Below are 27,040 nucleotides of genomic sequence, written 5' to 3'. Positions count from 1 at the left end.
GTACTTACAGCTCAAGATGCCGGGTCACAATGGGACCATTACAGTTCACGGCAGCCGGAAGGTGGCTCTGGAGTGTGAGGAAGGTGACGCGGCTTATGCAGAGTCTGTTTGTGCCACAGAAGAGTTGAAATTTTATAAAGACAATGTCGACCCAACAGATATGACTTCTCTGAAAAAGCCAACCACGGAGAATGAACCAGCAATGAAGTTTAAATCAGCCGATGAGACTAAACTTGTTGATTTTGTTCCAGGTGACTCGTCTCAGCAGTTCAGCATCAGTGCAAATCTGGACCCGAAATAGGAAGGCGCGCTCATCGAGTTCATCCGTGAGAATAGGGACATCTTTGCATGGAAACCTTCTGACATGCCAGGTGTACCTAGAGAACTCGCTGAGCACACTCTCAATGTGGATCCAAAATTTAAGCCGGTCAGACAGTTCCTTCGACGGTTTAACGAAGAGAGGCGGAAGGCTATTGGTGAAGAAGTGGCCTGGCTTTTGGCGGCCGGGTTCATTGTTGAGGTTTTTCACCCAGAGTGGTTGGCTAACCCGGTGCTCGTACTTAAAAAGAACGGCACCTGGCGGATGTGTGTGGACTACACGGACTTGAACAAGGCGTGTCCGGCTGATCCTTTTGCTCTCCCCCGTATCGATCAAATCATTGACGCCACGGCAGGTTGTGCACGCTTAAGTTTCTTGGATGCTTATTCCGGGTATCATCAGATTAAGATGGCAGTTAAGGACCAGGAGAAGACGGCGTTCATCACTCCCTTTGGAGCCTTCTGCTATGTGTCTATGCCCTTTGGACTCAAGTGTGCACAGGCGACTTACCAGCGTTGTGTGCAGAATTGCCTTCATAAGCAGATCGGGCGCAATGTTCACGCTTACGTGGACGACATTGTGGTTAAATCCATCAAGGAGGAAACCCTGATAGATGACTTAAGGGAAACCTTCGACAATCTCCGGGTCTATAAGATGATGCTTAACCCGGCCAAATGTGTTTTTGGTGTTCCTGCAGGCAAACTATTGGGCTTCTTGGTTTCTGACAGGGGCATTGAGGCTAACCCAGAGAAGATCAAAGCTATCACTTCTCTAGCTCAGCCGGCATGTATAAATGACGTTCAGCGTTTGGCGGGTCGCATCGCTGCGTTAAGCCGGTTTATAAGCCGTTTGGGTGAGAAGGCTATGCCCTTATATCAATTGATGAAGAAAACTGATAACTTTGTCTGGAATGATGCAGCTAATACCGCCTTCGAGGATTTGAAAAAGCAACTGGCAGAGCCCCCCGTCCTTGCTGCTCCGGTTGATAAGGAGCCCTTGCTACTGTATGTAGCGGCAAACGCACGAGCTGTCAGCGTGGCTGTTGTGGTGGAGCGTAAGGAGGCAGGTAAGGAGCATCCGGTTCAGCGGCCGGTTTATTATGTCAGTGAGGTGCTCATTGAGTCCAAGCAGCGGTATCCGCATTGGCAGAAGCTCGTATATGGGGTATTTATGGCGAGCCGGAAGCTTAAGCATTACTTTCAAGGTCATCCCATCACTGTGGTCAGTTCCGCCCCTCTCGGTGATATTATCCAGAACAGAGAGGCTACAGGGAGAATTGCTAAGTGGGCTATAGAACTTGGACCTCATGACCTCAAATATGTGCCACGCACTGCTGTTAAGTCTCAGGCCTTGATAGATTTCATCAATGATTGGACAGAGTCACAAGTACCCAGGCAAAAGCCGGATAACACTTATTGGACTATTCACTTTGATGGGTCCAGGCAGCTAGAGGGCTCGGGGGCTGGTGTGGTCTTGGCTTCCCCTAAAGGTGACAAGTTCCATTATGTGCTACGGTTGATGTTTCCTTGCACTAATAATGCGGCTGAGTACGAGGCTTTGCTCCATGGTCTTCGGGTGGCTAAGGAGATGAGCTTAAGCCGGCTGAGGTGTTTTGGTGACTCAGACTTGGTAGCTCAACAAGTATCAGGCACCTGGGATTCTAAGGATCCTCTAATGGCGGCTTATCGCCGCAAGGTTGATGCCATTGCCGGGCACTTTCAGGGATATCAAGTGGAGCACATCGACCGCAGGAAGAATGAGGCGGCTGATGCTTTAAGCCGGCTCGGCTCTCAGCGAAAGCCGGTGCCGCCTAACACTTTCCTGGATGTCCTATATAACCCTTCGGTTAAGTTGCCTACAGAGGAGGACTTGGCTATCCCTGACCCGGAGGCACGACTGGTGGCGGCTCTTCATATCACACCAGACTGGACAATGCCATATCTGGCTTACATAACCCGGGGAGAGTTGCCTGAGGATGAAATTCTGGCCAGGCAAATAACCCGGCGGGCTAAGTCAATGATTGTTATCGATGGCGAGTTGCATCATCGCAGTGTTTCAGGGGCATTCCAGCGTTGTATCTCCCCTGAGGAAGGTCAAGAGATCTTGTGCGAGATCCATGAAGGGGATTGTGGCCATCATGCCGGTTCAAAATCTCTTGTGGCCAAGGCTTTCCGTCATGGTTTTTATTGGCTGACGGCTCACGCTGATGCAGAGGACTTGGTCAGTAAATGTGATGGCTGCCAAAGGTTCTCCCGACGGGCTCATGTGCCGGCTCAGGAATTGAGGATGATCCCGATCACTTGGCCCTTTGCGGTCTGGGGGCTTGATATGGTCGGGCCTTTTAAACGGTCCAAGGATAAGAAGACCCACCTCTTGGTGGCAGTGGACAAATTCACGAAGTGGGTGGAAGCTGAGCCAGTTAGCAAGTGCGATGCAGCCACGGCGGTTCAATTTATGAAAAAGGTGATCTTCCGCTTCGGCTTTCCACACAGCATCATAACAGACAACGGCACTAATCTGTCCAAAGGCGCTATGGAGGAGTTTTGTCAAAGAGAGCATATCCGGCTTGATGTCTCTTCAGTGGCACACCCCCAATCCAATGGTCAAGCTGAGAGAGCTAACCAGGAGATTCTGAAGGGCATTAAACCCCGGCTCTTGGTCCCTTTGCAACGGACGCCAGGTTGTTGGGTGGAGGAGTTGCCCTCCGTTTTATGGAGCATCAACACTACTCCTAACAGGTCTACAGGCTTCACGCCTTTCTTCATGGTTTATGGAGCACAAGCAGTTCTCCCCAGCGACATCCGTCACGATTCACCTCGTGTGGCGGCTTATGTTGAGACGGATAATGAACAGGCGCGCCGAGATGCTCTGGACTTGCTGGACGAACAGCGTGATGTGGCAGCCGCCCGTTCAGCGATTTACCAACAAGACCTGCGCCGTTATCATAGCCGCCGGGTCAAATCCCGGGTCTTCCAGGAGGGCGACCTGGTGCTCCGGCTCATCCAGGATCAAACAGATGCACACAAGTTATCCCCACCTTGGGAAGGGCCTTTTGTGGTCAGTAAGAACTTGCACAACGGGTCATATTACCTCATTGATATCCGGGAGCATAAGGACTCACGTAAATCTGAGGAGGAGACCCGTCGGCCGTGGAACATAGCTCAGCTTCGGCTTTACTACACTTGAGCTTCCGACTCTTGTGATGTACATATTTATCTCAGCCATGTATATATTATGATAAAGCAATAAAGCAGGACCTCTGTCCTTTGCTCTCTTCCAAAAATGTGTGTTGTTACATGCTGACTTACAGAAGATCCGGCTTATGATCATCTTCGAATCTAGCTGTAAGCAGTAAAGTCGCTTGGGGGCTTCCTGTTCACACATGGGTCGTATTCGAACCAAAGAGAACATAGCTGTCGATACCCATTTGATTGGCAAGGTGCCGAGCTCATTGGGAAGTTGCCTCTGGTCATATTTGAATCATAGTGTAACCCCTCTGAGAACCGACGTGGATCGTATTCGAATCAGCGTCGTTAAACAAATTTTCAGAATCACTTGGGGGCTTCCTGTTCAAACATGGGTCGTATTCGAACCAAAGAGAACATAGCTGTCGATACCCTCTTGATTGGCATCGCCAAACCCACTGGGGGCTATATGATCGTATCCGAATCTTAGCTTAACCCCTTTGGACCGAGTTTCTAGTCGTATTCGAACCGGAAGCCCCTAAGTTTTTATATTTTACCACAAACTTGCTTTGATCATGTCAAAGTATGTACTGCCGGGTTTCACTTGCCGGCTTAATTTTGGTTTATCTTTGTTAGTTGAGCATCATGGATCTCATCAAGACAAATAAATTCGAGTTAAGGTACCAACCGTGCTACCCGGGCTATTTAACCCGGAAGTATGCTTACAGGCTGTTAAGTGTGTCATCACAGCTATGTTCGAGTATAGTTAAGGACCGATCTTTTTTGGTTCGTATCCTGGGTTATCCATCTCAAACACCTGATTCTCAGGGCGGTAAGCCGCTTTGCGACTTGTAATTTGCCTTTCTATGCAGATATTTAAAGGCACTTTTTAAGGTTGAGAAGGACAAAGGGATAATTCCGACCCGGAGGAGCATCAAAAGAATGACTTCAAAGGATTTCAGCATTCATTACGTGCACGATGGCACGGCAGAGATAAATTGTTGCACCTACTCTATTACAAAAATCTTTCAAAGTTTCAAGGATGGGCGTTGTTTGGTGAGCCGCTAGCCGGTTTATGACGCCTGCTGAGTTGAAGTCCCCGGCTCATCTTCTGCTTCGGCTGATCCCAAGGCTTCAAAGGTCGACGACTTCCAGTTGATGCCGCTGAGAGCTTCGAACTGAGCTTCTTCGTCAATTAACCCGTCCGGTTTTATCTCCGGGGCAAAGGTGTGCTGGCGAGCCGGAGGAATCAGATTGATGGCTTCATAGCGAGGGGTTGGAATCCTCTGATTCTCCGCGTTGTATCCTGGCTGATACTTGGTTAAATCGGTGTCGTTCCCGATGATGGTGGCCACCGGGCGCACAGCTTTCACACAAGCCGTGAAGTCCTTCTGGTCGAACGCTGAGCCGTCTTCTTTCAGGCTGGGATAACCCAGGGCGATGTCTGCCGGGTCTAGCTCCGGCAAGAAGGCTTTGGCCCGGCTCAGTGCGGCGATTGCTCCGGATCTCGCGGATGCTCGTCGTAGCTCCTGGATCCGCTGCGGCAGAACTGCGAGCCGGCGCAGGACTTCGGCCAGATGAGTCGGCACTTCATTCGACAGGGCCACCACAGCTAAAGCCCGCTGTGACCCGGTGTAGAGCTGTTCCACCAGGGTATACACGGCCTTTAACTTGGTGACCACGCTCTGGTTCAAGTTGGCGCTTCTGGAACCTGTTTAACAACATCAGATGACCCGGTGGTAAGGATGAGTTAAGAGATGTAAACATTCCAATGTGAATGAAAGCCGGTGAGGCGACTTACCGAAGATGGCAGCTACCATTTGGGACACTTGGCGCTTTAGACCGGAGAGCTCAGCGGTCTTCTCAGTAAGGGCCTTCTCCGCCTGTTCTGCCCGGGTCACCAGTGCAGTTTTCTCCTCAGCCCAGGCCTTCCGCTCAGCGTCGAATTCAGTCTTTAACTTTTCCTGAGCGGCGATGCTGGAGACAAACTTGGCATTGGCCTTCCGGGTCTCCATCTCTTGTGCCTTCAGCCGGCTCTTGAGATCCGCCAGGTCTGACTCTAATTTCTTGCCAACAGCCTGCATATATTTCCGGGTTATTAACAGTCATCCTATAAAGTCCCAAGCGCTTTCCAAGCAAAGACACTTGGCACTTGGGGGCTAATGCATATTGAACGTATCTATCTATGTACGGCCGGCTCAGTTCAGTAAGCCGGAATCTAAAGTCTACAACATATTCAAGTATAAGTCCTAGACTTGGGGGCTAGAATGGCAAGGATCACTATGCGGAAAGTAAGAGAACAGCAGAAGGTTACCTCAGATTTGTGTTGGATCTGGTTGACCATGGCGATCTCGGCGTCCCGGCTCTTGTGAACCTGGCTGATATAGCCTGAGACGAGTTCTCCAATACTTAAGTCGGTGTAGCCGGAGAGATCCAGATTCACCCGGTGGGGTTGTAGCAACTCCCCCCTTGCGGAGCATTTGGCCAGCGCGGTCGGCCTTCCCGGCTCAACAAACTCCGTCCGGGTAATTACCACGTCCGGGTCATTAGCTGGTGGGGCTTCAGGCGCCGTATCCATGGGAATGGTGGCTTCAGGGGTGGAGGCGACTGGCGGCTCTTGAGCCGTCGTCTCCGGCTCAGGCAAGTCGGGCACTCCGGCTGACCTGGTCTTCTTTACTCTTTTGGTGAGCTTTGCCTGGGCACTGAAAAGGCAGAAGTGTTAGGCATACAAAGGGTAAGTACAGACAGATAATGTAAGGAGATTGTTATTACCCGGGGGCAGTCTTGAAGGCCGGCAGACTTGACTGCATGGAGTCACCCGAGGAGGGGGAGGTCTCATGGTAATTGGAGTCAGAAGAGTTGAGTGGCTGACGGATGACACCCGCCAATGGATGAAAAGGGTACAGGTGAGAAAAAACCTCAGTGCGGCGTTTCCTCGTTGCGTCGGGTAACCCAGTGGAGAGGTCGGTGTCCTTGCGGGCCCGGGTGTGACGCCGACTCTCGTGAACCTGCTGCTTCAAAAGAAATTGAGGGTCTCGGTGAGCTAATCGATGGGAAAAGCTTACTTTCCGGGTTACCCTTCGGACTTTCAGCTGTGGTAAAGGCTCCGAGCCGGAGGAAAGTGATGTTACCTCTTCGACCACCGGGTTACTGGCGCCGGTGTCATCCTGTCAATAAGCAAGTGTTGATAAGGCGGACAGCATCAGACAACATATACTGCAAGAATTTAAAAGATTTAAGGGTTACCTCTGATTCGGAGCTATCGCTTAATTGCAGCAGCTCCGAAGCAGTGGGTCTGTTTCCCTTTTTGCGAGGGGCGGCTCTCTTGGCGGCTTTCTTCGCCTTCCTGGCCTTCTTGGCCGCCTCGTGGTCATACTTGACCCGCCAGAATTTATCATCAGCCTGAAAAATACAGTAATGAGCTCTTAGTAAGATGACAGGTAAAACAAGATGGAAAGGTTAAAGTCAGCGGCTTACCGCTGGGGCTGGATTGGTCTTGCAGAACGGGGCTAGCCCGATTCTTCCACAGTCTGCCAGGCTCTCGTTTAAAAGAGCCTTGGTCTCTTCTTCAGCAACGTCTTCTGGAAGATCATTGCGACTGTGCCTCTGCGGGTCATCCTTTCGCCCGGTGTACTCACACATTAAGCCGGGGCGGCGGCTCAATGGGATCACCCGCCATGAGATCCAGACCCGGACCAGGTCAATTCCGTTCAGACCATTGCCTAGCAGGGCTTTGATCTTGTTGATCGTTGGAAGCAGAGGCTGGCGTTCTGCGGCAGTCAGTTTGTCGGATAATGGATGAGTTGGCTCCAGGCGCGTTGAGCGAAAGCCGGGCAGCGGGCTCTCATCAGCTGGGGACGTGTCTTGGCAGTAGAACCAAGTCATGTTCCAGTCCTTGGGGTGACTTGGCGGTTCTGCATAAGGGAACAGACAATCCCTGCGCCGTTGGATGGAGATGCCGCCTAACTCTAGACTTGGACCGTTTGCGCACTCGGTTTGGCGGTTCAAATAGAACAGCTCTCTGAAGAGAAGCAGACTCGGCTCTTCTCCAAGATATACTTCACAAAAAACTTGGAAGTTGCAGATGTTGGATATGGAATTGGGTCCTATATCCTGAGGCCGAAGATCAAAGAAGTTGAGCACGTCCCGGAAGAATTTTGAGCCGGGCGGTGCGAAGCCCCGGCTCATATGGTCGGCAAAGATCACTACCTCCCCGTCTCTCGGCTGTGGCCTTTCTTCGGACGGGTCAGGGGCACGGTAGGACATCACTTCCTTCTTAGGCAGATACCCGGATTTAACGAAGTTGGCCAGGGTCTCTTCGGTGACGCTGGATTTCATCCAGTTGCAAGTGATGGGAGCCTTGGGAGGCATGGTGACGGTTGGTGGTCTACGAGGAAGAGAAAAGTGTCCGGGTTAATTATAAGCCGGAGTATATCATTCAAGTTACAATGACGGCTTATGAAGGGGACTAATGGTATGTCTTGATACGGTGGGTTATCTAAGCCGTCGGGGCTTTCAGGATAAGTTGGTCGTCTACGGCTTACTGCGGTTAAGTCGGAAGATACTACAGAGCATGATTCTCTTTAAACCGGAAAGTTCTACGGCGCGTGTTTTCTCTAAGTCGGAAATATAAGCCGCCAAGATTCAAGGACTGCAGTTTTTACTAAGTGTGGTAAACAGATTTCACATATTACAGTAACTTTTTTGGATCAAAGTAGTCGGAGCAGAGAAAGTTTTCTAGACCTAAAAAACAGAAGCAGGGGAGGTTCTTGAGATGGAACCCAGTCCTTATGCAGTAAAAAGAGGTGTTCTTGCAGAAGAAATGAACCTCAGATATCTACCGCGCTGGTTCTACACAAGCCTAAGGATCAACGGGGGCAGTGGCTACAGGGGTTACCGAAACTTGCGGTAACAGTGATGAACATGAAGAACACAGATGAACTTTGTCCTAGATCTATGCTAGTAAGGCGGAGGGGACTCACCGGAGCTGGAGAAGAGCGGAGGTCGCCGACGTTATCTGGTCCGAGTCAGGTTGATGCAGCGGCCGGGTTGAGGAAGACCAGGGGTGCGACGGCGGCGGCGGCAGAAGCTCGGGCAGAGGAACGGCAGTGCGGGGAAGAAGAAGGAGAATGTGAAGAAGAGAGTGCCGGGCCGGCCTATTTATAAGGCCGAGTCATAAGCGGGCGCGGGATTTGAGGAGGCCACGGCGTGGTTATCTCCCCCTCACGGCGCCTCGATTCTTGGAAGGTCAGTAAAAGCAAAGATCCGTTGCGGATCTGGCGGAGTAAAAAACGGATTTAGTGTAGGATGACGTCACGGCGGATTACCCGGAGTCCAGAGGATGACGTCACTCCGGGTTATGACCTTCACATGAATGATAAGCCGGAGATTTTTTCTGACTGCGGAGCTGAAGATTGACACGAGCCGGTTCAAGTCAATCTGGGGCCTAATGTTGAGGATATAGACCTGGGGGTCACCCGCCAGGAGGGCCGGGTTACTCCAAGGATCATTACCAGAAGCCCGGAGCTAAGTTTCAGGATAATGGGCCAGGGATGGGCTGAGACCCGGATATGGCTTAAAGCCCGTAGTTACAATCATTGTTATAGTAGACTTGTAGTGAAAGGCAAGTATTGTTTTAGAGCCCGAGTCGGACACTCTTATGAGCCGGCCGGGACTCTAAGGGCTGCTGGGCGTCAGCCTCCCTATATAAAGGGACGACCCGACAGCGGTTTGGGGACGACAACAATCTCTCCGAGAGCCGGGACAAGTGTTTAGTTCCCTGGCGATCGTAACCCTAATCAATAACACCTCGAACTGGACGTAGGCTTTTACCTTCACCGTAAGGGGCCGAACCAGTATAAACCCTCGTGTTCCTTGTCCCGCATAACCCCTTCAAGCTTCCTAGTTGCGATGGCTCCACGACTAAGTCCTAGCCCAAGGACATCTGCCGTGACAATTCCACGACACGGCTGGTACTTGGTCAGATCCGTGTCGTTCCCGATAAGGGTGGCCACCGGGCGTACAGCCTTCACGCACGCTGCGAAGTCCTTCTGGTCGAAAGCTGAGCCGTCCTCCTTCAGACTTGGATAGCCAAGGGCGATGTCCGCCGGGTCTAACTCCGGCAGGAATGCCTTGGCCCGGCTCAGCGCGGCCATCGCTCCGGCTCTCGCAGAGGCCCGTCGCAGCTCTTGGATCCGTTGAGGCAGAACGGCGAGCCGGCGCAGGACTTCTGCCAGGTGAGTTGGCACCTCGTTGGATAGGGCTACCATAGCTAAGGCGCGCTGTGACCCGGTGTAGAGCTGCTCCACCAGGGTGTACACGGCCTTTAGCTTGGTGACCACGCTCTGGTTGAGGTTGGCACTTCTGGGACCTGTTTAACAGAATCAGATAAGCCGGCGACAAGGATGAATCATGAGATGTAAACATTCTAACATGGATGAAAGCCGGTGAGGCGACTTACCGAAGATGGCGGCCACCATTTGGGAAACCTGGCGCTTTAGGCCGGAGAGCTCGGCGGTCTTCTCAGAGAGAGCCTTCTCCGCCTGTTCCGCCCGGGTCACCAGTGCGGCCTTCTCTTCGGCCCAGGCTTTTCTCTCAGCATCAAACTCGGTCTTTAACTTTTCTTGCGTGGCAATGCTGGATACAAACTTGGCGTTTGCCTTCCGGGTCTCCATCTCCTGCATCTTCAGCCGGCTCTTGAGATCCGCAAGGTCCGCCTCTAGCTTCTTGCCCACAGCCTGTATAAATTTCCGGGTTATGACATGAGCAGTTACTATATAAGTCCCAAGCACTTTCCAAGCAAAGACACTTGGCACTTGGGGGCTAATGCATATTGAACGTATCTATCTACATACTGCCGGCTCAATTGAGTAAGCCGGAACCTAAGTCTACAACATATTCAAATCATAAGTCGTCGACTTGGGAGCTAGCATGGCAAAGGTAACTATGCAGTAAGTAAGAAGATAGCAGAAGGATACCTCAGATTTTTGCTGGATCTGGTTTACCATGGCGACCTCGGCGTCCCGGCTCTTGTGTACTTGGCTGATGTAGCCAGAGACGAGCTCTCCAATGCTCAGGTTGCTGTAGTTGGAGAGGTCCAGATTCGCCCGGTGGGGCTGCAGCAACTCCCCCTTAGCGGAGCACTTGGCCAACACGGTCGGTCTCCCCGGCTCAACAAACTCCGTCCGGGTGATTACCACGTCCGGGTCGTCTGCTGGTGGAGCTGAGCCGGAGGCCTCCGGGTTAACCGAAGCTTCGGTCGTTGCCTTGGTAGTTGGGGCAGTGGCTTCAGGTGCTGTGTCCATTGGAGTGGTAGCTTCGGGGGCAGAGGCAGCTGGTGGTTCTTGAACCGTCACATCCGGCTCAGGCAAATCCGGCACTCCGGCTGATCTGGTCTTCTTTGCTCTTTTGGTGAGTTTTGCCTGGGCACTGAAAAGACAGAAGTGTTAAGCACACAAAGAGTAAGTACAGACAAAGATAATGTAAGATGGTTGTCATTACCCAGGCGCGGTCTTGAAAGTCGGAAGACTCGACTGCATAGAGTCGCCCGAAGAAGGGGAGGTCTCCTGATAATTGGAGTCAGAAGAATTGAGTGGCTGACGGATAACACCCGCCAACGGATGAAAAGGGTACAAGTGAGAAAAAACCTCAGTTCGACGCTTCCTTGTTGCGTCGGGTAACCCGGCGGAGAGATCGGTGTCCTTGTTGGTCCGGGTGTGACGCCGGCTTTCATGAACCTGTCGCTTCAAAATAAATTGAGGGTCTTGGTAAGCTAAAGGATGTGAAAAGCTTACTTTCCGGGTTACCCTTCGGACTTTCAGCTGTGGCAAGGGCTCCGAGTCGGAGGAAAGTGACATTACCTCTTCAACCACCGGGTTACTGGCGCCGGTGTCATCCTGTCAATGAGCAAGTGTTGATAAGGAAAACAACAACAAATAACAAGTACAGCAAGAATTTAAAGGCTTGGGGGTTACCTCTGACTCGGAGCTGTCGCTTAATTGCATCAGCTCCGAAGCAGTAGGCCTGCTTCCTTTTTTGCGAGGGGCGGCTTTCTTGGCGGCTTTCTTCGCCTTCCTGGCCTTCTTGGCCGCCTCATGGTCATATTTGACCCGCCAGAACTTATCATCAGCCTGAAAAATACAATGATGAATTCTCAAAATGGTTCAGATGCAGGTTATATACATAAGGAGATAAAACATTAAAGTCAGCGGCTTACCACTGGGGCTGGGTTGGTCTTGCAGAAGGGAGCTAACCCGGTCCTTCCGCAGTCTGCCAGGCTCTCGTTTAAAAGAGCCTTGGTCATCTCCTCTGCAACGTCTTCTGGAAGATCATTGCGGCTGTGCCTCTGAGGGTCATCCTTTCGTCTGGTGTACTCACACATTAAGCCGGGGCGGCGGCTCAATGGGATCACCCGCCATGAGATCCAGACCCGGACCAGGTCGATTCCGTTCAAACCATTACCCAGGAGAGCTTTGATTTTGTTGATCGTGGGGAGCAGAGGCTGGCGCTCCGCTTGAGTCAGCTTGTCCGACAGTGGGTGAGTCGGCTCCAGACGTGTTGGGCGAAAGCCGGGCAGCGGGCTTTCGTCAGCCGGGGATGTATCTTGGCAGTAGAACCAAGTCATGTTCCAATCCTTTGGGTGGCTCGGCGGCTCTGCGTAAGGGAAAAGACAGTCCCTACGCCGCTGGATGGAGATGCCACCTAACTCCAGACTTGGCCCATTGGCACACTCATTCTGACGGTTTAAGTAAAACAGCTCTCTGAAGAGCAGCAGACTCGGCTCTTCTCCAAGGTAAACCTCGCAGAAGACTTGGAAATTGCAGATGTTGGACACTGAGTTGGGTCCTATGTCTTGGGGCCGCAAGTCGAAGAAATTGAGCACGTCCCTAAAAAACTTTGAGCCGGGCGGTGCAAAGCCCCGGCTCATGTGATCTGCAAAAATCACTACCTCCCCATCCTTTGGCTGTGGCCTTTCTTCTGACGGGTCAGGGGCACGGTAGGACATGATGTCTTTCTTGGGCAGATATCCTGACTTAACAAAATCAGCTAGGGTCTCGTTGGTCACGTTGGACCTCATCCAGTTGCAAGTGATGGGAGCCTTGGGAGGCATGGTGAAAGTTGGCAGTCTATGACAAAAAGGAAAATGTCCGGGTTAATTATAAGCCGGAGATCTACAGTTCTAAACTAAGGTGGCGGCTTATGAAGGGAACTAATGATATATACTCAGGTACAGTGGGTTACTTAAGCTGCAGGGGCATTCAGAATAAGTTGATTATCTACGTCCTTATCACAGTTAAGCCGGAGGAATCTACGAAGCATGGTTTTCTTTAAACCGGAGGATTCTACAACGCGTGGTTTCTTTAAACCGGAATTATAAGCCGCCAAGATTCGATGGTTGCAGTTTTTACTAAGTGTGGTAAAACAGGTTTCACATACTGCAGTAACTTTTTTGGATCAAAATGGTCGGTCCAAAGAAAAATTTCTAGACCTAAAATACGGGCACAGGGGATGTTCTTGAGCTCGAACGAAGCATTCATGCAGTAGAAAGAGATCTACGGGCATTTGAAATGAGTCCTAAACAACTGCCGCACTAGTTCTATACAAGGCTAAAGATCAAACAAGGGCAGTGACTAGGAGAACTACCGAAGCTTGTGGCAATGGCGAAGAACACGGACGAACCCTATGGTAGATCTATCCTACAGGACAAGCAAGACTTACCGGAGCTGGAGAGCCGCGGAGGTTGTCACGTTTCTCTGGTCCGTTCAGGGTGATGCAGCGGCCTGAGATGGTGACGACGAGGAGACCCGCGGCGGCGACGGCGGCGGAGCTCGAGCAGCACGGGACAGTGAGAGGAGGAAGATGACAGAGAAGGGAGCGTGAGAAGAGCCCGTCGGGCCGGCCTATTTATAAGGCAAGGTCATAAGTGGGCGCGAGATTCAAGGAGACCACGGCGTGGTTATCTCCCCACGGAATGCCTCGATTTTCGGGATGACAGTAAAGAGAAAGATCCGTTGCGGATCTGGCGGAGTAAAAAACAAACTTAATGGAGGATGACGTCATGGCGGATTATCCGGAATCCAGAGGATGATGTCACGCCGGGTTATGGCCCTCACATGAATGGTAAGCCGGAGATTTTTTCTATTAGAAGAGTTGAAGATTGACATGAGCCGGCTCAAATCAATCTGGGGCCTAATGTTGAGGATATAGACCTTAGAGTCACCCGCCTGGAGGGGCCGGGTTACTCGTATGGTCATTGCCGGAAGCCCGGAGCCAAGCTTGAAGACGATGGGCCAGAGATGGGCTAAGACCCGGATATGGCTTAAAGCCCGTAATTACAATCATTGTTATGATAGAACTTGTAGTGTAAGGCAAGAATAGTTGAGAGTCCGAGCCGGACACTCTTATGAGCCGGCCGGGACTCTGAGAGCTGCAGGGCGTCAGCCTCCTTATATAAAGGGACGACCCAGCAGCGGGTAAGGGGCGACAACAATCTCATCGAGAGCCGGGCATAGTTGTTTAACTCCCTGGTGATCGTAACCCTAATCAATACCACCTCAAACTGGACGTAGGCTTTTACCTTCACCGTAAGGGGCCGAACCAGTATAAAACCTTCGTATTCCTTGTCCCGCATTAACCCCTTCAAGCTTCCTAGTTGCGATGGCTCCACGATTAAGTCCTAGCTCGAGGACATCTGCCGTGACAATTCCACGACAACAAGGCCATTTTCATCTTGCTTGTTGCGGTAGATCCACTTTGTGCCGATGATATTGTGCTTGCGAGGGTCTGGTCGCTTGACAAGTTCCCAGACGTTGTTGAGCTTGAACTGATGTAATTCCTCTTGCATAGCTTGAATCCACTCAGGCTCCAGAAATGCTTCATCTACCTTAGTGGGCTCAGTGATAGAGACGAAAGCAAAGTGCGCACAAAAGTTAGACAAATGTGAAGCTTTTGAGCGTGTGAGAGGACCTGGTGCGTTGATGTTGCTGATGATTTTCTCAATCTGCACTTCATTTGCAACTCGAGGATGAGCGGGTTGGCGACGAGGAATTGGATCAGCATTTTCGTCAGAGCCATTTTCCTCAGGTGCACCAGCATGATGTTTTTCACGGTCTAGAATGACTTCTTCAGCAGATTCTTCGGTAGGAATGACATCCTCAGTAGCCTTGAACTTGAAGGTTTCCTCAGGAGACTGTTCATCTAGCACAGGAGGTAGGTGCTCTCTTTGTGAGCCATTAGTTTCATCGAACCGCACATCTACATTTTCAATAACCTTATGGTGAACGGTGTTGAAGACTCTGTAGGTGTGCGAGTCCTTTCCGTAACCAAGCATAAAACCTTCATGTGCTTTCGGTGCAAATTTAGAATTGTGATGAGGGTCTCTAATCCAACATTTAGCACTGAAGACTTTGAAATAACTCACATTGGGTTTCTTGTTAGTGAGGAGTTCATATGTAGTCTTCTTGAAGAATTTGTGAAGATATACCCGGTTGATGATGTGGCACGCAGTATCAATTGCCTCAATCCAGAAATGATGAGGCGTCTTGTATTCATTAAGCATAGTGCGAGCCATCTCAACAAGAGTCCTGTTCTTGCGCTCCACGACGCCATTCTGTTGAGGAGTATAAGGAGCACATAACTCATGAGTAATACCAAGTTCATCAAGATAGTCATCAAGACCAGTATTCTTGAACTCAGTTTCGTTGTCACTTCTGATGTGCTTGATCTTCACAACAAAGTTGGTTGAAGCCCTCGAGGAAAATCGTTTGAAGACTTCCTGCACTTCACATTTGTAAGTGACGATATGTACCCATGTGTAACGAGAGTAATCATCAACAATAACAAAGCCATATAGAGATGCTTCATTAGTGAATGCAGAATAATGATTAGGACCAAAGAGATCCATGTGAAGCAATTCAAATGGTCGAGTGGTAGTCATGATAGTCTTTGCTGGATGCTTGGCCTTGGTCATCTTTCCAGCTTCACAGGCTCCGCACAAGTGATCCTTGAGAAATTTGACATTTTCAATGCCAATGACATGCTTCTTCTTCGCGAGCGTGTGCAAGATCCTCATGCCAGCATGACCAAGTCGTCGATGCCATAGCCAGCCTTCTGAAGCTTTTGCAAGTAGACATATAGCTGGTTGTGGTCCTGTAGAGAAATCAACAATATACATATCTCCTCTCCTAAAGCCTTCGAAGACTTTGGAATGGTCAGCTTCCATGATCACAACACAACGATACTTGCCAAAGATAACAATCATATCAAGATCACAAAGCATTGAGACTAACATGAGGTTGAATCCTAAGGACTCGACAAGCATGACTTTGTCCATGTGTCGATCCTTTGAGATCGCAACCTTACCTAGACCCAATACCTTGCTTTTTCCTTTGACAGCGTAGGTGATATGCTTCAGATGCGATGGAGATAAGGGAACATCCATCAATAGATTCTTGTCACCAGTCATGTGATTTGTACATCCACTATTGAGGACCCACTCGGTGGCTTTGGGTAGATCATCCTGCAGATGAATTAGTGCAACTTACAAACTCATATACTTCATCAGTGAAGAATATGACATCAAATTCATCAGATCAATTTCATCAAGCAATAGAACAGATATAGCAATATGAGGACGTGAGAAATGAAAGTTCATTTCTTCATGATTAGCTTGCGTCCTTTCAAGCATTTTCAGGTCTCCAGCAAATTCTTCAGATGTTTAAGTATGTCTGGAGACCTGACCCTGCATAAGAGATTAGTTCTTTTTCTTCACCACCCACATCTGAAGGGGTGGCAAAGAGTTCATCATTTTGCGAGCTCCATAAGAGAAAGGTGGCATAGAAGTCAGTCCACTTCGTTTCACATAAGAGGAGTTAGGGTAAGCATATGAATAAGCAGAGAAATTCTTTGAGGACTTATGAACATAATGGTTAGAAGAATAATGCTCATATTCATAGCCCTTAGATCTTCCCTGCGAAACAGAAGTGTTAGCACGATGATGTTCATATGAGGATTTTGATCCACGTGAGGAATTTGGTCCGTATGAGGACTTGGATCCATATGAAGATTTTGATCTGGGGTTCCTATTCTTCACAGGTGGTGTCATGAGGACATTCACCTGAAGACTTTCAAGGTACCTTTTGGGAACCCAGATTTTCTTCATAGGGCAACCGTTCCTGCAGTTAGTGCCAACATATCTAGCAAATACTTCACCACTCTGATTTTTGAACATCTTATAGTTTGAGTCACTGACTCATCAGAAGAATGAGGAGATTCACATGTAAAGACAGATAGAGTAGATGGATCTACTGGAGGTCCCTTTGCAGCAACCCATGAGGTTTTGGGGTACTGCTCAGGCTTCCAGTATGTTCCATCAGCATTGAGTTCCTCTCAAAGGCAATACCCTGTTTCCTAGGGTTCCTGTTGAGGATCTGCTTTTTAAGCACATCACAAAGAGCCTGATGCCCTTTGAGGCTTTTGTACATGCATGTCATGTACAATTCCTTCAGCCCTGCATTGTCAGTGATACTAGCAATATCCTCAGATGAGGAATTAGTGATAGCAGAGACAGGTGAAGAATTTGTAGCAGTAGAAGCATTTGAACATTCAGGTGAAGAATTAGCAGATTCACGTTCAATGCACTTCAAACATCGAGGAATAAATTCTTCCTGAGCAGCGCTGATTTGTTGAGCAAGTAATGAATCACGCTCCTTCTGAAGATCTTCATAACTCTCCCTTAGCTTCTCAAGATCTTGCTTTCTTTGAAGAAATTCATAAAAAAGCTTCTCATGATCAGATAAGAGAGTGTTATGATGACTTTGAAGATTATCAAACTTGGACTGAAGTCTCTGAAGATTTTCAGCCAAAGTTTTGGTGCGATCCATTTCTTCACCCAACATATCATCACTCTTGTCTAGCATGTTTTGAACCTTTTCAAAAGCCTTTTGTTGTTTCACAACAATCTTAGCAAGTTTAGAGTAGCTAGGCTTGAGGTTTTCATCAGATTCATCCTCACTTGATTCAGAGGAGGGATATTTGAGTACCTTGGCACCCTTTGCCATGAAGCAATAGGTGGGAGCATAGTCATCATCACCATCGTTAGCCTTGTTGGGGAAGTCATTCTCCTCAGAGTTGAAGATGGACCTGCTGACGAATGTAGTAGCGAGGGCTAGGCTTGCCACACCAGATTCTGACTCCTCAGATGCCTCCTTTTCCTCATGTTCCTCAGATTCAACTTTAGAGTCCATTTCCTTGCCAATGAATGCCCGAGCCTTCTTAGAGCTGCTCTTCTTGTGAGATGAAGACTTCGAGGATTTTGATGATGAAGACTTTGAAGATTTCTTCTTCTTCTTTGAGTCATCAGAACTGTACTCCTTGTATTTCTTCTTCTTTGATTCCTTTTCCCACTGAGGACAGTCTTGAATGTAGCGACCAGGTTTCTTGCACTATGGCACAGTCTCTTCTTGTAGTCACGGGATGAGGAATCATCACTTCTTGAGGATTTTCCAAAGCGACCACGTCTTGAGAACTTCTGGAATTTCTTCACGAGCATTGCTAGCTCCTGGCTCAGTTCTTCAGGATCACCAAGGCTGCTACCAGAATCTTCACCTTCAGATTCAGACACTGCATTGGCCTTCAGAGCGCGTGATCTGCCATAGCTCAGTCCATAGAGATCTCTCTTTTCAGCAAGCTGGAACTCATGAGTGTTTAGCCTCTCGAGGATATCAGCGGGATCAAGTGACTTGTAATCTCCACGTTCTTGTATCATCAGTGCCAGAGTGTCAAATGAGGAATCAAGCGATCTCAGCAATTTCTTCACCACCTCATGGTCGGTGATGTCAATGGCACCAAGTGCTTGAAGCTCATTTGAGATGTCAGTGAGGCGATCGAAGGTTTGCTGAACATTTTTATTGTCGAGTCTTTTGAAGCGGTTGAAGAGATTGCGAAGAACGTCAACTCGAGAGTCATGCTGTGTTGAGACTCCTTCATTGACCTTGGACAGCCTATCCCAGATAAGCTTAGCTGTCATACTACCCTTTGCTCAGATGGCCACATATGATGTTCTTCGTTTGAGAGTCGAGTTCCTTGAATCTCTTCACATCAGCAGCATTGATGGTAGGAGTGACAGAGGGGACACCATTATGCACAATATACCAGAGATCGTTATCAATTGCCTCAAGATGCATTCGCATCTTATTCTTCGAGTAGGGGTAGTTCGTCCCATCGAAGGTAGGACACCCAACAGAGACCTTGATCATACCTGTGGTCGACATAACTAAAACTCCAGGCGGTTAAACCAAAATCACACAGAACAAGGGAGTACCTTGCTCTGATACCAATTGAAAGTGCATTAAGTCGACTAGAGGGGGGGTGAATAGGAGATTTTTATGAATTCTTCACTGAGGAATTTCAGGGTGAGGAAATTTCTAAGAGAAGAACTACTTGCAGCGGAATAAGTACTCAGATGCAGACATAACATAACATAAGCATAGTCATCATGATGAAATGAAAACAAACACAGAGTACAGAAAGCGTAAGCACGGGATATGCAGGCTGAAGACAAACAGACTGAAAAAATTGAACTGGGGGAATTGAGAAAGTCTTCAGTCAAAGTCTTCAAACAGTAACGATCAAACACACAACACAGTAATGAGGAAATGGAAGGGTTGAGGAAATAGAACCAGTAAGATTGGTGAAGACAGTGATTTGGTAGACCAGTTCCAACTGTTGTGACAGTTGTACGTCTGGTTGGAGCGGCTAGGTATTTAAACCCGAGGACACACAGTCCTCACCGCATTCTCTTTGAGCTAAGGTCACATAGACCTCGCCCAATCACTCGTGGTGAGTCTTCAGGTGACTTCCAAACCTTCACAAGCTCGGTCACTCGGCGATCTTTCCTCTTGGATGCTCTAGACCATGACGCCTAACCGTCCGAAAGATGCACAGTCTTCAGGTAACAAGCGTCGGATCCACACAGGAACAATCTCTTCAGTGATGCTCAATCACTTTGGGTTTGGGTTTTCCTCACTTGATGATTTTCGCTCAAAGTCCTCGGAGGATGGGATGCTCTTAATGACAAGTGTCAGTTTCTCTCAGAGCAGCCAACCAGCTAGTGGTTGTAGGGGGCGGCTATTTATAGCCTAGGGAGCAGCCCGACATGATAAGACACAAATGCCCTTCAATGATATGACCGCTAGGTGGGTAGATATTTTGGGATAGTTGGCTCATAGCACAGCAACGGTCGGAAATTTGACTATCAAATTCCTCAAGGTATCATGATCCTCACTTGTAGGCAATCCACACTCGCGAATTCCTAACTCCTTAGTCAGAACAAATTTCTGAGAGACTAGAAGAACTTCATCTCTGTCACTGAAGAAATTGATTGAACTGCATGAGATTTCCAATGGCTTCACTCGAAAGGATTGGTAGGTGTAGGATTTTGAGATGAGCATCACTTGGAAACTTTTCCTTAGTTTTTCCTCGCCCCCTTTAACAGTACGGTGTTTCCTATGACTCAAGAAAGAGAAAATGAAACTACGAAAACAAAAGTCTTCACGCTTCATGTTCCTCGCATGAAATCTAAGTCTTCACGGTCACACAAATTTCTTCACTTTCAAAGTCTTCAGAAATCCAAAGTCTTCAGTTGAAGACATTAATTTTTAGGGGTCGACTTTCTCTGTAAATATCAAACTCCTCATAGACTTATAGACCTGTGTACACTCACAAACGCATCAGTCCCTTATCATATAAGTCTTCAATACACCAAAATCACTAAGGGGCACTAGATGCACTTACAAAGAGATAAAACATTTTGAATAAACGGATCTACGAAAAAAGGAAAAACTTTCAGGTTGCGCCCACATGCAACGCGTCACTTGTCATAATCTAGGAAGGTGAAATTAATCTTTGGAAGACGAACTCCTCAGTTAGTGATTTCAGCGCCCTTTGCGCCCGTTCCTTTAGTGCACAACGGGTGCACACCTCCTACCGAGATGAGCCGACCCAGCTTCCCTTTTCGTTTCTGTCGTAAAGTGGTGCAAAAGAGATTGAGCGATAGGTTTCGAACCTGCGACCTCCTCGTGCAAGCTAGCTACAATAGCCGACTAGACCAATCACACCAATGCGGTTGAATACAACCATTTTATTCCTTTGTTCTTCTTTCTTGTCCTTTTTTCTATTCTTTTTTCTTTATCTTTCTATTTTTTGATTTTTTATTGTTTTTCCTTTTTCTAATCCGGCGAAATAAATTCATCGATTTCTATGAACGTTTTTTTGAATCGGGTGAACATTTTTCAAATTGGATGTACTTTTTTCAAATCCGATGAACCTTTTCTAAAAATCGATGAACTTTTTTTTCAAGATGATGAACTTTTTAAAAAAATTGATGAACTTTTTTAATTCCTGATTTTCTTTCAGTTTTCAAAGTTTTTTTTAAAACCGCTGAACTTTTTTCTAAATTGGTGAACTTTTTTTAAATTTGATGAACTTCTTCAAATTTGATGAAATTTTCTCAACTTTCTTGAACTATTTTTGTATTTTCTTGAAATTTTTCCAAATTCTCATAAACTTTTCTTAAATTAGTGACCTTATTAAAATTTCATGTACTTTCATATCCGTGAACTTTTAAATTTTTCATGAACATTCTTGAATACGTGGACCTTCTATTTATTTTAAAAAATTCATGAACTTATTTCTATTGTTTGTGAGCTTTTTTGTGTGGAACAACACGGATTCAACTATTTCTTAAGTTTTTTCGCGGCACTGTTGGTTAGTTATACCTCGTAGCTCTGGTGGTCAGCCTGCGCGAGCGGCATTGCAACGGCACGAGTTTGAATCCTCGTCGCAGTTAAAACAATTAGTGTTTTTTTACTAGCGCTGCGCAGTACTGGGCGAGCCCACGAGGGCGCTGCAGTGGGTGCCAAATTGCATTCAGCGGCGCTGAAGGGCCCCCCAAGGGCTCCCATGCATTCGTACGGTCGCTGCTGCATTTTGCTTTGTTTTCTCTTTTTCATTTATTGTCTTCGCTTTTGTTTTTTCTGATTTCTTTGTTTCTTTCTCGGTTTTCTTCATATTTTTTTCTTGATTTTCCTGTTTTCATTTTTTGTGTATTGTGTTGCTTCAATTTTTTTCCTTCTCTTTTTCTTGGGTTTTCTTTCTTGGTTTCATATGTTTTTCTTTGTTTCTTTCTCGATTTTCATTGTATTTCAATCTTCGCATCAATTTCTTTCATTTTTTTACTATTTTCTTTCACTGATTTTCGATTTTACACTAGGTTTATTACTTTTCTTTCAAGATTTTTCCTGATTTTTCTTTTTTATTTGTTTTCCTTTGTTTCTTTTATAGTTTTCACTGTCTTTTTGCTTCTCTTCCTTTGATTTTCTTCATTTCTCTCTTTTTTTGTTTTACTGGTTTTCTTTGCTTTCTTTATATTTCCATATGCATTAGGAACATTTTTAATATAAATGATTACTATTTTTGAAAAGTTATATATATGTTTATGTCTACTTTTTCATACACAATGCAAAAAATTGTATACATCAGCAATAAAAAAAATATGCACATTGAATATTTTGAAAATAGATAATTAATATTTTGTAAAACAAATATTTTTATGACTAGTTTTTTCTTACTCTTTGTATACATCAGGAACATTTTATATATACATGTTTAACATTTACCAAATACATGATTAATATTTTTTAAACATATATTTTTCATGTCTACTTTTCCCATACAGATCATACGTTTTTGTATATATAATATACATGTATAACTTTTTCTATACATTATTAACATTTTTGAAAATTTATATTGTTTATGTCTACTTTTTTCATACACGTTATATATTTTTGGAATATATTTTTTATACATCAAAAATATTTTTTTCATACGCATTTATCATTTTTGAATGCATGATTAACATTTTTCAAAAAAATGTAATACAAATATATTTCAAATATTTGGAAGTATAAACAAAAGCGAGAAAAAATAAAACAAAAAACAAAAACAAAAAATGTGATAAAATGGTGAAAAAACAAGCGCTTCTGAGGCCTGCTGAGTCGACCAGTCTCATGCTCATTTCAGGCGAGGCACCATATGTCTCGCTACGAGCGAGACATTAGGGCATCCTGGGTACAACTATCTCTACGACTCGTTGGCGGGCCACCATAGCCCAAGGTGCAATTTTTATTTTAGCCAATAGAAACTTACTCATGTCACAACTCCAACGTGATGCACCACACCAAAATAGACACAATAGATGTCCGCATACATGTCCGAATGTGTCCATGGACAACGATAGGGAGTCGAGGAAACGTAGTAGAAAACAAAGAAAAATCGCCCTACGAACACCCATCAACAATATGAAGATGCATATTGGGTTTGGATTAATGATCGTTACCGACTTCGGAGTGCGGCGGAAGTAGACGAGTCGGTGAAGATCGTACTTGAAGTCCCCCGAACGTTGATGATGATCCCGCGAACCGCACTCGAACGATCACTCAAACTGAAGACCGAAAACATGGCCTCTCTACTTGGTTGCAAGCATACGGTCTTCACGATCCGACAGGGCTTCGCCGTCTAGAGCTAATCATCGCCGGAGAATTAGAGGGAGGAGATTAGAACCACACGGGGTTTCTAATTATGAGGATTAGAGGTGGCTAGGGGTAGCTATAATTAGTCAACTAGGACCAGCTAGAACTAGAACTAGATCAACTAGAGGAGGCTCCAAAACCTGGAGAGCAAAATCTCCTAGTATATATAGGTTGGAGGAGGAGGAGAGGGCAGCCACCAAGGGGGAAAGTCCCCCTTGGGGCGTTGGACTAGGGAGAGGGAGTTGGACTCCCTCCCCTTGTCAAATTCGCCCCCCCCCCCGCCACAAGGAAAGGGGGCACCTTCCAAGTTAGGCCCTTGTGGCCCAATTCCTTTTCCACCTCTTGGCCTTATTAGGCCCATTGATATTAAATTAAATATATATTCGTTCTAAAAAATTTCAGAGCATTATATATATAATAACATCCCCGGAAACATTTTTCCACCTATATATATTAATCGGTAATACCCGGTATTACCCGATATTCACCGAAACACTTTCGGTGACCCTGAAACGCTTCTGGAACCCCTCGAAGATATTTAGGATATTAATGAAACAATTTCACAAATATATTCTCATCACTTCCACACTACTAACACTCAGCAGATCGTTATTACCTTAATCTTGTGACCCCGTAGGTTTGGTAAATCATACACATGAACGAAACTCCTTCGTTCAATGACCGATAGCGGAAACGTGGACATCCGTATGGTCCCTATGATTACAAGAATGATATTCGACTGAAACTTTGGTTATCATGTGATGTCCCTTTTACTTCGCGATACTTTGCAAAACCCGGTGTGCATCAGTATCCTCTTGAGTCATCACCATGCTCACTATACCGTTGCTCCCGTTACCGGTTTTGTTCTTCTTTCTTGTTAACGCGTTCCGGCATCCTTGTGACATAGCCACCTGTGTCTGGCCAGACAATGATGGATGTCGTCACACCGAGAGAGCCCTAATAATATCTCTACATCGTCGGAGGAGCAAATCCCACTCTCGAGCTGTTCGGTCACTTGTCAAACTTTCCGAGGAGCCTGAAAGTTGCCGTTATGATCACCTTGTTATAGATGACATTTGAGCAACCCCAAATATAACCGTCTGGTAGGAAGTGACCGAGACACTCTCATGTTCCGAGGAACTAAAACACATGCTAACACTCTGTGTTATAACAAATTATTTCAGACGATATAATCACAAAGTATAACAAATAAGTTTGGGTCAATTCAATATGATCATTCTTCTAACGTCATACCCTCAATGTTGTTTTAGGACTATCGTACACTCAACGATATCCTAAGATCCGGAAAACGTGATCACCAACAACACTTGAGTCAGTCTTAGAGGCAAGATCGGAACCTATTGTTTAACCATTTATCATTTCACACATGCATATGAGTTTTCCATTGAATCACATATTCCAGGATCATAGCAGTTGTAGCATGAAATATAAACTTTTAATTATGAATAATGGAAATATAATAACACAACATTATTGCCTCTAGGGCATATTTCCAACAGTCTCCCACTTGCACTAGAGTGAATAATCTAGCGGCATGGTCTTTAAAACACATATGGCTTATCTGGTGTTGCTCATGCTTTGCTTGTGGTAGAGCCTTTGTCATTATTTTTGACATATTCAAAACAATGTAATATTTATGTTAGTCTTATCTGATTTTAAGGATCTCAATCCATCTTGCTTTGAGCTATAACATTTTATTGAAAATAAAATATTATTGGACTGATTGCACTTAGAATCACATCAACTATATCAAGACTATTCTTGATTATATTCACATCATACTTTGGATCCACCCATTTATATCAAGACTCTTCTTGATTATCCATATTCATAATATAATGTGTATGGGTTTACAACTTTTGTAACATCCAATTATATCAAGACATTTCTTGATTCAAACAATATTGAAACACCTAATGTTTTCAAAACACATATCTCCATCGTTATAGAATCAAAAATATTGTTCATCAAGTAATTCTAAGTAATTATCATAGCTCAATTATATCAATTATGAAGTTGATATTCATATATTCTCAATAATGAACTTTAACTTCATATTCTCAAAATAATACATTTATTCTATTGAGATCCTTGATATCTGTTACTAACACTTAGTAAAACTCTTTAGCCCTTTTATATATATCATAATTATCAAGATGAATTCATTCATCTATCCATGATTATCAATTGATTCACATAAGCATCGAGTTATATGACATTGAGAGAAAACATTTTTCTCTATTTAAACCTTTGTCAAAATATATAAACTTATTTTAGCTCAATCAGGCATTTTTATCTATCTTAATAGATTCTTTTATGCCCAATATTTTGCCTTACAATTTGACAGAAAACGTGTTTCAAAACCATTTTATTTGTGCTCATAAGTTTTATATTATTTCCATTCCATAATATAGCATATACATATGAGATCAGAAATACTATATAGCTCCCACTGAGTTCTATATATACACACACAAAGTACTTTTATCATTTTGACAAGATCAAAATCTCAATACCGGCTCACTTGTTATAATCTTCAAAAACTCTTTTGAAGTTTGCATATTTATCCGGTGTCCTGAGGATTCTAAAAAATTTCCGCCTGTATCATTCATACATCCTTTCTTATTTAGGAAACTTGTTTTGATATCCATTCTATTTACTTCATACTCTTTGAAGTATCAACCAAGTTCTAAACTTGTTTATTATGTATGAAAATTAACAACTAAGTTGTAAACTTAATTGTATATGAATTTTCATTCTTGTGTGCATGGCTATGAGCCATTCCTTTGAGTTGGGCGCCGCCGTCGCTTCGCTATAGTGTGCCAGTTCATCCTCTTCTAAGATGAATATCTCATCGTGAAATTTCAGAAAATTTCAATGATATTCCTGATTTGCATAATCCTTTTACAAGCTTTAGAGTTTCTACATCAAATGTAGTAACTTACGATTTATTTTGCAGACACTCTATAGAAACAACTTCCGGTTTGTTAATCCTGCTTATTACCGTTAGAGATTCTATAATCCTTTTAAAGCTATAATGTCCTCCCACTTATTTCTTTTACAAGAAAATCCTTGGAAAAGTGTTCATCGGTGACAAACACTTTGCCTTTTGAACATTTCAATGAAAGGAATCCAAATCCTGTTTTTGAGATATCCTACAATTCAACATTTATCTAGTTTATAAACTCCATAACTCATATGGTTTCTATTAGCCAAACTAATATGCAGTGCTCTATTTAGTGTATATCTTGTTGTTTCAATTATACCCAAATTTTATAAAATCATATCAGTAATAATACCACAATTATTCGAGTGGTTTGCGAAATTTATGACTCAGATAATTTTCTTCAATGTTGAAGAATCTCTTTATCTTTTGTCATAATGATCCTTATCTTCATTATAAAATATTTGAACTCTACAAATAATATATTTTGAAATTCCTTTGAACTATTCAAGTATTTCAGATTTTATGTTAAGTAAATAATATTTTCCTAACATTTGATGAAGCATAATTATCCACCGCCCCGTGTTATTCATCAGACCTTATGAGGGAAATATGCCCTAGATGCAATAATAAAGTTGTTATTTTATATTTCCTTATTCATGATAAAGGTTTATTATTCATGCTAGAATTGTATTGATCGGAAACTTAAATACATATGTGAATACATAAACAAATACCGTGTCCCTAGTAAGCCCCTACTAGACTACCTCGTTGATCAAAGATGGTTAAGGTTTCCTAACCATAGACATGTGTTGTCATTTGATAACGGGAGCACATCATTAGGAGAATGATGTATTGGACAAGACCCACCCGTTAGCTTGGCATATTGATCGTTCAGTTTATTGCTATTGCTTTCTTAATGTCAAATACATATTCCTTCGACTATGAGATTATGAAACTCCCGGATACTGGAGGAAGACCT

The sequence above is a fragment of the Aegilops tauschii genome, chromosome 7 (assembly GCF_002575655.3).
Source record: "Aegilops tauschii subsp. strangulata cultivar AL8/78 chromosome 7, Aet v6.0, whole genome shotgun sequence".
Taxonomy (NCBI): Eukaryota; Viridiplantae; Streptophyta; class Magnoliopsida; order Poales; family Poaceae; genus Aegilops; species Aegilops tauschii.
This window is presented reverse-complemented; position numbering follows the sequence as displayed.